The following is a 12693-nucleotide window of genomic DNA, read 5'->3' as shown; positions in this document are numbered from 1 at the left end:
GGGGCCACAGCAGGCTAGTGCCCTCAAGACCGTGTGACGCGCCCTGCGGGGTAGTGAGGAATCTTACGGTGCTCAGGGAGCAGGGCGTGGTCAGCTCATGGACAGTTTTCAGAATGGTTGGCATCAAGGTGAAGTTTCAAGCATCATCAACCTTCTGCTTTCAACCAGTCTGGGGTCCGTGCGCTTGTGGTCAGCAGTTTTCAGCCGGTGGGGATCTGTGTCCTGTACAAACAACTTAGGAATGTGTGTCAGGCCTTTATCTGTATCTTTCAGGGAACTGGGAGTTTGGTGATTCTGCGAGGTGGTTACCGGGTCCCCAGCCCAACAGCTCTTTCTTTGTCTCTACGTCTTCACGTTCCCCCTCATGAACTCCTGAGTCAGCCTTTACTTCAAAAGACAAGGACCCGGGGGCTTGTGTGCGGTTTCACGTCTGCGTCTGCATTTCCCACTTCTCATAAGGACACCAGTCATATTGGATTAGAGCCCAGCCTACTGACTCATCTTAACTTGATAACATCTGCAAGGACCCTACTTCCAGATTATGAGACCACATGCACAGGTGTGGGGTGAGGGCTTCAACAGATCTTTCTTGAGGACACAGTTCAGCTCACACCAATAATTAAAACTTATTTTTAATATAACACATTATTTACTTATTTTGTTGGAAGTGCAGGGTAGGGCACACAGCAATAACAAGAAACTCAAAGCTTTGGCAAAACAGTCTAGATGTTATGACTTCAAAGGGAAAGGAAGTTTTTCAGAATAAATTTTGGACGTGTGTTCTTCAAATCAAACCTAGTACTTGATTTATAAATATAATCTGGACAGTCCCAAATCCCGTGGAGTCTTTCTGGGAATATAAAAGGAGGGGACGCAGAACACTAACTTACTTTCTGAGGACAGCAACATTTAGACGTTAAAAAAACTGACAGTGTGAAAAAAGGAACTTTTGTAAGATAATAACTCATATAAATTTAGATAAAAATTTTAAACAAAGCATTGAAAATCCAAGTTGAGCAATGTATGTATAAAATATGACCAAAATAGTTTCATTCTGGTAATATAATTGGTACAAAAATTTTAAAGTATTGATGAAATTTATGTCATGAACAGATTAAAAAGGAAAAAAAAATGATCATTTCAGTATTGGTAGAAAAAACGTTCCATGAAAAATGGAACAACGCTCTTGAATTTAAGAAAAGCTCTTAGCATTCTAGGAAAAATAGAGTATCCTAACTTAATAAAGAACATCTCAGAAAATCTACTGCAAACTATTAAATGTTAAAAGCATTTCATTTAAAAACATAAGTAAGACAAGGATGGCAGCTATCATGATTTATATTCACAGTTGTACAGTCACCCTCTACACCCTCAGTACTACATCCATGGATTCAGTCAACCACAGATCAAAAAAAGAAAAAAAAATTCAAGAAAATTTCAAAAAGAAAAACTTGAATTTGCCATGCTCTGGCAACTATTTACATAGCATTTACATTATATTTACAGCTATTTACATAGCATTTACATTGTAATAGGAATTATAGGTAATCTAGAGATGATTTAAAGTATACAGGAAGATGTGCATAAGTTACATGCAAATACAACTCCATTTTATATAAGGGACTTGAGCATCCATGGATTTTGGTATCCATGGAAGGGGGCCTGGAACCAATCCCCCATGAATACTGAGGTATGATTGTACTGAAAATCATAACCAAGACAATAAAATAGAAAAGAAAGAAATACTGGAAAGGATACAATAATACTGTTATAATTATATTTGCAAATTACTTAGTAAACTAAGAAGAATATTAGAAAAATTAAATTTCAATACCAAATGAGGAGAAAGATTAACAAAAGTTGTACAATGTGCTAGGAAGAAAATTATAAAACTCTGTGGATAGTTGTTAAAGAATACCTATAGGAATGGAGACCACTATCTTATTCAGCAGTAGTAACATTCAATAAAACAGATGGGGGCTTCCCTGGTGGCGCAGTGGTTGAGAGTCCGCCTGCCGATTCAGGGGATGCGGGTTCGTGCCCCAGTCTGGGAAGATCCCACATGCCGCGGAGCAGCTGGGCCCGTGAGCCATGGCCGCTGAGCCTGCGCGTCCGGAGCCTGTGCTCCACGACGTGAGAGGCCACAACAGTGAGAGGCCCGTGTACCGCAAAAAAAAAACCCAAAACAAACCCCAAAACAAAAAACAAATGGGAAAGCACTGCCCCCAAATGATATTGTAATTCCAATTAAGATCCAACTAGTGCTTTGTTGTAGCATCAACAAGCTAATTCTAAAATTAACTTGGTAGGTAACATGGCCAAGAAGAGCCCAGTGGAATGATATGATGTTCCAGGTAGCAACATTTAGTCAGTAATTAAGACAGTGCAATACTGACTCCAGAATCGACAAATAGACCAATAGAATGCAAAAGAGAGCCACCAAAAATGTGCTTATATATGGAAACATGATATTTGAAAGAACTTAAGGCAAATTAGTGAGAAATTAGAACGTATTTAATCCATGGTGCTGTAACAGTTGGCTAAAAATGAGTATGGAGTCCTATCTCACAGCATATATGAAAATCAATTCCAAATAGATGAGGGATTTAAATCTGAGAGGAAAAGTTTTTAACTTTACAAAACATAAAGGAGAATGTCTTTATGACATTGAGGAAGAAAAGAATATTTTAAGAGAAAAAATACTAACTATAAAAAAATGATAAAACTGACCTTAAAATTAAGAAAATACTCTCACCAAAGTCCAACATAATGAGAAGGATAAAAAACAGTCACAAATTTGGAGAAATACATTTGAACATAGAAAACAAAGTATTAGCATCCACAATATATACAGAACTCCTAAAGTAAGAAAGAAAAACATAACCCAATAGAAACATGGATAAAAGGTACAAGCAGGAATTTTACATAAGAAAAGAAGATGCCAAATAAATATGTAGAAGGCGCTCGACTACATAATCAATCAGGAAAATGCAAAATCATAGTGAAACACCATTTCACATTCATCAGATTAACGCAAAGTTTCAAAGTAGACTTATTTTCAAGTAAGTCCTTGGAAAATAACGGTCACTTGATTCTAAATCTCTCAACACAGTCTCCCACAAAACTCTAAGACCAGCAAAGAGGACACATCAAAAAACATGTGACTCATACACTGAGAATTAGTGGAAGACAGAAAGTGGTATGAGTTTCAAGTTACTGTAAGTTTGAGAATAGCCACCAAGTTCCATCGAAGGCCACTTCCACTGCATGTCTGTGGGTGTGGAGAGAAGAATGGGTAATAAAACATCTCTGTGGACAAAGAAAGGGGAGCAGGGCAAATATGAACTGCAGGAAAAAAAAGTCGATTGAAAGAAAAATTTCAGCACCATGTACTAAATGAGCTAATGCAGCCCCAGAACTTGGGAATTGAAGCCAGTTACAGGCTGAACGTAACCAGAGACAGCATTGTTTCTGGGGACGGTGACGTGAAAGCAGAAGGAAGTGAAATCAAGAATCTGTAGGGATGAAAGAGAAACAAACCAGCCAGTGCTGCCTGCTCTAATCCCATCACCACCAACGTTACAGTTGAAGATGCCATGCCTCGCGGTGGTGGCAGAAGACTGCGCTACTGGCTGGAAACCCAGTTCATGAAACACCCGGGAATAAAAAAGAGAGAGAGAAGACCTATTGCCTATAAAACTGTGTAGCAAGAAAACAGAAATGCAGATGAAAACATTTCAGAGAAAAATCCTCCCAGGAAATAGATTGAAACAGAAGGAAATACTAGAGTCTGAACTAAACAAGTACTCAAACATGCAAACAAGTCCTTGGAGATATATAAAGCCCAGCTATCATCAGAAATTAAGAAAAAAAGTGCAGGAGGGGAGCAGGAGAAGGAGGGAGGCAGCAGTAATGAGAGCTGACCAAACTCAAAATTTTTTTGAAGAATAGATGACAATGGGCCAAAGGCTAAGAGATTCACTTAGCTAGGAACTGTATCACAGAAGATTTCTGAATGCTTATTGGGAGAGTACGACGTGCCACTTTGGATGGCAGCTGGCACCATCTATTAAAATGGAAGCTATGCACATGGATATGTATGATAGAGACCGTCTGTGTGCTCATCGTGAGAGTGTGAGTTGCACATATTTTTTTGTGTGTGGTGAAGGGAAGGGCAGCGTTTATTGCAGGCACCAAGCAAGGAGTCCAGACAGCTAGTGTCGCACACATGTTTTGGGCAGCAGTTTACCATTATCTATCAAAATTCCACACATCATGCTCTGCACACAGCATTCGCAGCTCTGCCCTTGGCATGTTCTAGAGCAGGGATCTGCAAACCCAAGCCCACAGGCCAAATCCCACCCATGCCTGATTTTGTAAATAAAGTTTTATTGGGACACAGCAGTGTCCATTTTTAAGTGTTGTCTCTGGCTGCTTTTGTGCAAGATGGAAGAGTTGAATGATTGCAACGTGTGGAAGGCAATGCTGAAAACATTTACTCTCTGGGCCTTTACAGTGAATGTTTGCTGATGGATGGTCTAGACAGACCTTTGTACATGTGAAGAAGCATGTGTGAGACTCTGTTCATAGTACAAAAGCTGAAAACATCACAAGTATTCATCACTAGCAGGACAGAGCGCTTAATTGGGGGGTTATCCAATAACAGGCTCCTAATGGCAGAGACGTGCGCCCGTGTGGCTGAATCTCCAGATGCACTGCTGAGTGAAAGAAGGAAGTGTGCCCAGTTTCCATCCATCTCAGGGTAAAACATGCAGCTACGCTCTAGGAGCCTGTGGAGTTGCAGGGATGAAATAAAACGATAGATTTAAGTACGTTCCGTCATCCCCATGTTTATCTTCAGGGGTAGGAGAAACACAGTCAGAGCAGCTCCCATGATCCTCAAAAGTATTGGTCATATTTTCTTTCTTTAAGTGGGTGATGTGTCCAAAGCTGTTTGTCTTAAATCATCATTTGCATTATGATTTTTTTTCGTTTTCAAAAACTGCTTTAAATTCCAGGTCAAATGATCATTGTCTTTTTAGCAAAAGAAAATTTATCTAACACATTATATTGTTATCGCCGCCCTAAAGCCAATACTGGAGAGGCAACTTTGGTGGAAAGGAAAGTTTGCTTTGTTTCAGAGGCCGGCAGCCCGGGGAAACGGCGAACTTGTGTCCAAAGGCTGACTCCCCCGACTGACAATCAGTGGGCAAGAGCTATTATAGACGGAGGGAGGGGGCTACATGCAGAAACAGCACAGTCAGCTCTGACAGGCATCTTGAAATTGGTCATCGGTCGTCTGACCAGCGTCAGTCATCTCGATTGTTTTAGGTACAGGTAATCTTCAGCTCCAGGTCAGCTTGTTCCCATTTCCTTGAGGCCAGTTCTTGGACTTGTGGCAGCTTGTGTCATGGTTACAGTCTCTGGTCATCATGTAGTTCACTTCTTCCACCTGGTGAGGGTTTCAGTATCTGCAAAAGACACCTTACAGGATACAGGTCAGATTATTATCTGTAGCACTTGAGGAACTGAAGGTCCTGGACTTTGCTTAATAACTAAACTAATATTTTTTTGTCCTGTTTGGCTGCATTTCTTTGCTTCTGCATTTTCTGACGTCTCTGATTAAACGTATTCTTTGGCTACAGTTTTTCTACAGACAAAAGGCAGGTGGAGGAAACGGGGACTAAGTACCATAGGGTCCTGCTCTGTTTCAATATTATTTCTACACATTATTTTTTATGCTGTTTTTTTTTTTTTGCTGCTCATACCTATCCTATACACTGACATGTAAATTTTTGAATGCTTAATTCATTTATTTTCTAAATGCTTCTGAAAGAATTGGTTGGATATATGTACACACACATATACATATATACACATACCCACACACACAGATATAGTTATATTCCATATACTTATAGGATAATTATAGAGAATAACACAGTGGATGCAACATGATTTTGCTGTGAAATGCCCTTGGTTAGGTCACTGCTTTGCTCCCTGCCAGCTGAGTGATCCCTGAATTCTTTCATCATCTCAGTGCTTTTACCTGTGAAATGGGAATAGTAGTAATGTCTGCGTTTCCTTTTTGTGTGTATAAAATAAAATCACGCTTTGCCGTCATTTGTATAAATCACACTGCCGTTGTCACTTTCAGACTCTAGGGTGTGATGTCCTCCTGTCTGTCCCAGGCTGTACGGCACCCTGCATGACACTGGCTTCTGGCCCGCCCTTTCGTTGGGAACCTGAGCCCTGGTCCCAGGGTGGGACCAGGGCTGATGTGCCTGCTTGTTACCAGCTTCAGCCACTGAGAGATGGAGACCGGTGAAGCTTTATCTGTTATACTTCTCAAAGATAACAAAATTGTTGGTTTTGCTCCAAAGTTTATGGAGAAAAACACGATAGTGTGATTCCATACTTTCTGTTATATAAAATATATGGAATGCAAGAAATAACAGATAGCATCTGGTTGCAGAATTTTTCTCACCACTGATAATACCAGATAGCATCCATTTTTGCAAATTCTTATAAATCTTTGTAAGAAGAAAAGAAATTGACTGTTCAGGAAGGCCTTGGAAGCCGGTGGTTACGAGGCTGTGTAGACTCACTGCCCTGTGTTTGAATCGAGGCACCTCTACTCACAGCCGTTTACCTCTGGGAGGCGTATTGCTCTAAAGCTGCTTCCTGATCTGCAAAGTGTGCACAACAAAAGCGCGTGGCTTTCATGGATCGTGGCAACTGGCCATGATGTGGGGGCGCAGGACTCGACAGCAGGGTGGAGCCCTCCCGCCGCGTCCTCACTGAAGACCTTTGACCGGACCTCCTTGCAAAGCTGTGTGCTGAGGGCATTTCCTAGTGGAAAGGCAGCTGGGAATTCTGCCCAGAATCTCTTGGTTTGCCCGAAGTGTCTATTGTAAATAGACCTGAATGTATGGAATCATGGGGCTCAGCTGGCAGGCGAGTAAGTCAGTCGTGTGACCTCTTTACAGTTGCCAGACAGACCAAGTGTAAAAAGTAAGCAAACTCCAAAACTGAGCAGCTGCCCCCAATTTGGCATGAAACCCACTGTTACTCTTGTATCACTTGGACCAAATGTGTTACAGACGTTGTAGCTTTGGAATCATTAGTAAAGTTGAACAAGAGCTAGTACTTTTGTGAGCCTGTATGACAAGCCTTTCGTTTTATTGCAGAGGTGATACATACAAAAGACGTAAAACGCTGCCTAGAACTTAGTTTTTAATGAACGTTATACTAGAAATTATTCTTTCCTTAAAATTGATCTTCCAAATCTCTTCCATTTACGAATTACATTGTAAAGAAAGTAGTAAAAGATTTAACTCTTTTTATTGTACCTTGGCAAACATTAATAGTATAATAGTTCATTAATTCTTATAAATTATTTTTAGCACCCTGGATTTATTGCAACACATAATGGGGCCAATATGTTTAATTGGCAATAATTTAAGGATATATGTAGTCAAAATCTAAACAAATTTGGGAAAGCTTTGGTTTTTTTTTTTTAACATCCTTATTGGAGTATAATTGCTTTACAATGGCGTTTTAGTTTCTGCTTTATAACAAAGTGAGTCAGCTATATGTATACATATATCCCCATATCCCCTCCCTCTTGCGTCTCCCTCCCACCCTCCCTATCCCACCCCTTTAGGTGGTCAGGATAAGCTGGGATGAAGTGAGAGAGTGGCATGGACATGTATACACTACCAAATGTAAAATAGATAGCTTTGGTTTTTTGAGTAAGCTGTCTTCCCCATGTGTATTAGCTTGCTAGGGCTGCATGACAGCATACCACAGACTGCATGGCTTAAATAAGATAATTTAGTGCCCTACAGTTCTGCAGTCTGGAAGCCCTAGATCAAGGTGTTGGGAGGGTCAGGTCCTGCTGAGGGCTCTCTCCTTGCCTGGTGGGCAGCCCTCCTTTCCCTGTGTCTTCACGTGGTCTTCCTTCTAGCCTGTGTCCACTTTTCCTTTCCTTATAAGAACACTAGTCATGTTGGATTCGAGTCCATCCTAATGACCTTTTTTTTAACTTAACTACTCTTTAAAGGCCCCGTCTCCAAACGCACCCTCATTCTGAGGTACTGGGGGTTAGGACTTCAACATGTGAATCTGAGGGGGACACCACTCCGCTCATAAGACCATGTCAGTGGCACCAATTCTCCTGTGTCCCATATTAGTCTACTGTGGTGTACCCAGCAGGAGAAAAGTGCTTGGCATGCGGTACTCAATTACTTCTTTTTTTTTATTAGCATCTTTATTGGAGTATAATTGCTTTACAATGGTATGTTAGTTTCAGCTTCACAACAAAATGAATCAGTTATATATATACATATGTTCCCATATCTCTTCCTGCTTGCGTCTCCCTCCCTCCCACCCTCCCTATCCCACCCCTCCAGGCGGTCACAAAGCACCGAGCTGATCTCCCTGTGCTATGTGGCTGCTTCCCACTAACTATCTACCTTACGTTTGGTAATGTATATATGTCCATGCCTCTCTCTCACTTTGTCAATTACTTCTTGAAACAATGAACACAGGCGCTCCCTTTAATAGTGTTTTGAAACAGTATCCTTTCATTTAAAAATGCATGTGTTTGTTTTAATTAGTCAAGAGATAATCAGCTAGTATATATTAATAATTAAAAGCAGTATGTCCCTTTTAGGCAAACATGTCAATATTAAATCGTGCAATTCCTAAGGCCAATGCGTGGAGTATTAGACGAAAAGATGTGCTTAAAAAAAAAAACTTGACAGAACTATACCTTGAATCATTTTGTAAAACTTGAATAGAAAAGGATAGTTCAAAGGCATGGGGTTTAAGAACTTATTGGTGGCAATTCAGAGCCTCCTTAGCTGGACGCCTTCCCAGCTGCTTCCCTTGTGTTCGGCTCAGCCCAGGACCGACTGTCACACGCATCTTTCTTTGCTCACCACCAGGTTCTGGTACCAAAATCCCAGAGTTTTCAGCCCCACTCAGCTAGCTTAGCTGAGACAGGCGTCGCTGGGCTGTGTGCTCTGTGACAGTGGTGACAGCATTCAGCAAGTCCAGGCTGGTGTGTGTGTGAAGGCAGAGTCCCCGTGGGATTACGTGAGCGGCCGTCAGATTCCCAAGGTTGAAAAACCTACACGGTTTTTACGTTTTTTCAAGTAATGCTCTTTCGCACTTGGGGTACTTGTGTAAAATGTTCTGAGTTATGTTTTACCCTCAAATATCTTTTTCTCTCTGAAAAGTGAAGGCTATCTTACTTTGTATCGGATTTTCCTGAATTGTGGTCCTTTTTCACCCTCATTGATTTTTCCTTTCGTATATTGCAATTGGAAGTTTAGATACCAATTTTTCCTGTTTATATAGGTTTTTCAAATTCTTTAGTACAATGATTATATTAGATCTTTTTATCCTTTTTTTTTCTCGGAGTTTCAGAATTAGATCACAATATGCCTAAATGCAGCTTTTATTACTAACCCAGTCTCAAACTTAGTGAGCAAATTTCAATTCACAGATATACATTTTTATTCGACAAAAGGGAAATTTGAATTTCGTATTTCCTTGATTATTGTATAGTCCTTAAATATTGTGTAATATAAGTATTTATTTATTTATTTATTTTCTGTACGCGGGCCTCTCACCGCCGTGGCCTCTCCCGTTGCGGAGCACAGGCTCCGGACGCGCAGGCTCAGCGGCCATGGCTCACGGGCCCAGCCGCCCCGCGGCATGTGGGATCTTCCCGGACCGGGGCACGAACCCGCGTCCCCTGCATCGGCAGGCGGACTCTCAACCACTGTGCCACCAGGGAAGCCCCGGGCCTCTGTATTTTGACACACGCTTTAAAAATGTCTGCTGTCTCCCCTCTGGGCCAGCTGCATCCAAATATGTGTGAACTAGTATGGTCACATGTATCTAAAGACAAATTGGGTGCCATATACTAGGATGACCTCCTTCAGGAACTAATCCTAGATGCTCCGTGTTGAATTTTTTGTCGTGCCACCCAGCAGAGCACTAGAAGTCATTCTGGGAAGCCCGTGATTTGCACTGGCACTGCTCCCAGTGGTACCAGAGGACAAGGAAAAACCGTCGAGGTGAGCTGGGAGCCATCTGCTGGTTGTGGATACAAACTGCCATGAGGTAGGTGCAGGCCACTGGTGCAAGTTATACAGGAGAAAATTGGGACATTCATGAGTTAGGCTTTTAATATAACACTCTGGAATGGTGAATTCTGGTAAGGATAAGAAACAATATTCTAATTCAAATCATGGAAGTATAATCTGGTGAAAGATTATTTTACCTATTGTCCATGAGGTTTCTATTTTTCTGAGTACATGAGAAAATGCTGTTCAATTGACACGTGTCTGTATTGTGTCAAAACAACCAACAGGGTGACTCAAAGCATATTTAAACACTAAGCTAGCTTGCAGGGGTAATTATAGATGAGTCAATTGCTTGACCTGGAGTTACTCTTATTTCAACCAGCAGAAAAGTAGTAACTCTAGTAGTAATAATGCCATAGTGATTGTACATCATCCACGTAGTAGAAGTGCCATAGGTACGTGTTGGGAAACAGTAGGTTCTCACTGAAAATACGGAGCAAAGCATGAGGAGAAATGAGGGGTCTAAGATAGAGCCTGCACTGTTGAAGTTATAAGTTACAAGCGTTCAAAGTAATGATTGATTTGATTTGCTTTTAAAGTAAAGGGAACATGGGACCCTCACAAAGGAAATGTAAACTTATAATTATCAAAAGATCACAGCAATCAAGATTAGCAAATGACAGAACCAATGAAAAGAATAAGAAAGCTAGGAATCTTATTTTACCAGTATGTAAGATAATGCAAAATTTCTCAGATCTTCACTGAGATTTAATATCTTACATCATTTAATTTATAAACTATAAAGCATTTCACATTATGTTTCTAGGTTCTTTTCTTCCCTTAGTTCTCTTAGTTATAGGTTTTCAGAGCTAGAGATGTCCTGAGAGATCGTTTGACTAAAAAATGAAACAAAACACTCCATTTGAAGATTAGGAAGCAAAAGTTGGAAAGGTCTTAGTAACTTACCCTCAGCTGATTAGCAGAGCCCCGGACGCAACTCGGACGACCCACGTCCAAGTACAGTTTTTGTTTTTGTTTCTCCTTATCCTGCCGTGAATCTCGTAGCTACTCTTTTTTTCACTTTCTACAAGTTCCTCCACGTAAATATGGGAGGCCTTCTTCAGCTGGCTGACCTTCCTACTTGGATCCTATGCTGGCGAACTGTAAATGCAACACTTGACATTTTATCATCAATTTAAAGTAATTTTCAGTATCATCTTATCAATTGACAAAGGTCTTTGCATAATGTTGTAGGATTACAGATGCAATTAAATAGTATTCATAAGTCCTTATTACCCATCTACTTATTGCAGCAAACTCTATAATTGGCACATTTGTTTGTGCCGTAAATCAAATAACTCTACTGATAAGATTCCTTGAGTATCAAACAGAAAACGATTTGCTCTCCACTCATTCTGGAAACAAGAAATAACACCTAATGCAGGTGGTACATTCTCAAGGCAAGACGAATGATGTGTTAAGACACCGTGCCACGTGATGAAATAAAACTTCCTTCAAACAAAACAGTTTCACAAAGAGCCAGCAGATGCATATTTTCTACTGGGATTTATTGAACTATCTGGTCTTGGAATTTCTAGCCACACACTTCACATTCAGCTCTGTCTTTAAAACATCAAGTAATTTTAAATGCAGTATATTTTATGTACAAACGTAAATACATTTATGTTTACTTATGACTTTAGTTCAAATAAATTGTTCTTATGTTTCTAAGCTAATGAAAGTTTAATTTCTTAAGAAATAAGAGACTAATCTTATTACCATAATACTTCATGATGCTATGGCTGTTTCATGTTTAACTTATAAAAAGCCTTCAAAGTATTGCTAAAGACGTAAGATTTTAGCAATTCTTGTAAAGCTTTTAATGAACCAATTTAATTGCAAGAGTGTTCTCAGGTTTGTCTTTGAAAGTTGTCGCTATTTTTTAAAAAGTTATCTATTTATTTATGGCTGCGTTGGGTCTTCGTTGCTGCACGTGGGCTTTCTCTAGTTGCGGCGAGCAGTGGCTTTTCTTGTTGCAGAACACGGGCTCTAGGTGCGCGGGCTTCCATGGTTGTGGCTCGTGGGCTCAGTAGTTGTGGCTCATGGGCTCTAGAGCGCAGGCTCAGTAGTCGTGGCGCACGGACTTAGTTGCTCCGTGGCACGTGGGATCTTCCCGGACCGGGGCTCCAACCCGTGTCCCCTGCATTGGCAGCAGATTCTTAACCACTGTGCCACCAGGGAAGTCCTGTTGCTAATTTAATAGAACACTGTAAGGACACTTCCTGCTCTCCTTGGATCTGCTAGTACAGAATATCTTATATGAAAAGCTTGTTGGAATCAAGGTGAGAACAAACCTCATAGCAAGAGAAAGGGCACTAAACAGCCCTGAAATGGTGCAAAACATGGTGTGTTCAAAAGGTGATACAGTTAATGAATCAAATTCTGCTGATAATACCCACTTTACAAAGAACATAAAACATTTGCTTGAAAATAGCCTCTTATAAGTTCTGAGGATATTAAGTTATCTTCCAAATACAGCTTTATAATCTATGACATCCCAGGGGGACAGCATCTTCTTATATCAGACCTAGGT

The sequence above is a fragment of the Lipotes vexillifer genome, unplaced genomic scaffold (genome assembly GCF_000442215.2).
Source record: "Lipotes vexillifer unplaced genomic scaffold, Lipotes_vexillifer_v1.1 scaffold69, whole genome shotgun sequence".
Classification (NCBI taxonomy): Eukaryota; Metazoa; Chordata; class Mammalia; order Artiodactyla; family Lipotidae; genus Lipotes; species Lipotes vexillifer.
This window is presented reverse-complemented; position numbering follows the sequence as displayed.